We start from the raw sequence: 2,513 nt of genomic DNA, 5'->3' as shown, positions 1-2,513 counted from the left end.
TGGCATAGTATACTGAACAGAGAGTCCTGTGAGGAGGAAGGAGATTTTCTCAGCCGGATTTATGTTGTATGGTTTACAGATAAATGAGGGCACAGATTAAAAAATACACTTACGGCTCACATACACAGATGCCGTGATGCTGGAATCCAGATAATCCCTGTGTTGTTAAGGTATCTGCTGAGATTCGTTGATCTGGTCAAGTCTACACAAGCTGCGTCAACGTTAACATCAGTCACTGATACCCAGTTAAAGAAATGCCACAGAGGAATCGTCAAAATCTCTGCTGCATTGAGTGATGTGTTTTCTGACCTAATTTGCTGTTGTTTTTTATTTTTTAAGACGGCATTACGTTTTTGAAATGCCCTTTGATATCTCATACTAAACGCACATGAATAATACATCCCAAGGTCAAGGTCTTCCATCAGTTCTTTAAAGGATCTACTGAGGATCTGTGTCCTTACCCAAGGGCAGGGCATCTGGAGCTCGCTTTCTGTGCATGCTGATTACTTACAGTCCATAACCTTTCACAAAATGAGACTATGAACTCAGGTTTAAGCCTGTTTGGCAAGTCATATTAGATTGGTTACTGCTTACACATCATTGCTAAATGACCTCTAATATGGTTATTATCTTTTCGATGCAAAAATGTTCTTATGTGTCTAGCTATAGTAGATAGTCCGCCAACTACTCCCTGTGAGGGTGATTGTGTACAGAATACATATTTTATTGTATTTTTTAACCATGTCTTCTTTCTTCAGTTGTTACCCTGCTTTATTTTAAACAGGATCAAACAGCTGGAGACAGCAGGACTCGTGCTGTGTTGTGATTGGTGCTTAGGGTTAGGGTAGGTTGTCTCAGAAAGCATAACTGATCCAGTTAGAGGAGAACCAACCACCAGGGCTGAACATGAAAAAGCAGTTCGCTGCAGTTCCTTCCCAACAGAGGCTCGTATTAAAATAACAAATTACACGGCATGTTTACAGCATGGTACAAATAAAGGTTTTGGTTTCTACAGCCAAGTTACTCCTTTGTGAAATTATTAAAAGAGGTGAATTTTTATAATTCACCTTTCTAAATTATGACGCTTAAAGTTATGTCTTACTGGAGACACGGACGCTTAGTGCGACACGTGGTTATTGTCTCGTCTTGTTCAGCATTCAGAGATACATGCAAAAGATGGAGAAAAGAATCTTCAATCAGATTCATGCCTGTTTATGTTTCCTGGTTGCCAAGACTCTTTGGCAACACTTCAACAACCTTTTTTCCACCTTTACTAAGTTGTGACATTACAACATTATTTGTAAGTTGCAAAGATGGCAACATGTTATAAATATTTATAACAAGGTGCAATAATAATTAATGTGCAATAATAACAGTGTGCAATACACATACACTTATTCTTCTTTTTTATACTAAGTTAATATACTGTGTTGTATTGTTTGTTGCGTTGTGATGTGTCATATCGTGTTGTGTTGTGTTATATGTAGTGCCGACGTAGGACAGTTTTTCCAATTTCATTGTACTACTGTACTATGTATGACTGTGCAATGACAATAAAGAGTTATCTTATCTTATCTTATGTGATGTTGTAGAAGCAACACCAGAAGAAGCCAACAGTGAACTGCACCTTAATAACCAAGATCGCTAACTGGTGCTAATTTTAGCTGACAACTGTGAAACAACGTTTTTCTTTTTTCTTAAATTCATGTTCATTGTCAATAGAAAATAGGAGGGAACGTGGCAGAAAAGAAAATGTGGATATGATCAGTCATTCAGCTGAAACGAGCTCAAACAACCTCACAGCTTCTATATACACACGCTGTGTTAATGCTTTCCAAAGCTGAGAGCATTTAACCTCTGAATGTTAGCTAAAAGTGACCATCAACATCATGTACAATGTGAATTTGATTTAATGTAGAACAAGAGCAATCTCATCCAGTTAAACATATACTTTATATCAATATAGGAGCGATTTTGGTCAGTTGTGTATTTATTTTCTGTTTGAATCAAAAGATTAATTAAATCCTCCTCAATTTAAAACTTGACTGCAACACCCAAAGGTCAAATTGTTGTAATTAAACACACCACCACAGAGCAGTCAGGAGAACACTTGATCCAAAACCAAAGTAAACAGCACTCGGCAGGTCCAGTCTTTGTTGTACCAGAGACGAGACCGGAGGGGGCACACAAATCTTTTAAAGTAGCTTAACCAACTCCACAGGGCAAAACTGCTAAATTATAGATACCTGGAGAACTAAAAGTGCCAGTTCTTGTAATGGAAAACTTTAAGCAACATGAGAGAGGGAGAGAGATGCTGTTTTTGAAAATGAAGCACAGTATCACAGTGGAGAGAGGTGGGCTTGGCATTAATATTTGATCTTTCTTATCCTGTCTTTCCTCTCACTACTTTTCTCTCCCTGTTTCTGAAGAGACCAGTTCTGCTTCAGTGTTTGTCTTTGCTGAAGCGTTTCATGGCCTTGGCCACTGCTTCAATCTCAGCCCCTTGTTCCCAT

Source organism: Pundamilia nyererei, unplaced genomic scaffold (assembly GCF_000239375.1).
Source record: "Pundamilia nyererei isolate P.nyererei 1_Seehausen unplaced genomic scaffold, PunNye1.0 scaffold00047, whole genome shotgun sequence".
Classification (NCBI taxonomy): domain Eukaryota; kingdom Metazoa; phylum Chordata; class Actinopteri; order Cichliformes; family Cichlidae; genus Pundamilia; species Pundamilia nyererei.
This window is presented reverse-complemented; position numbering follows the sequence as displayed.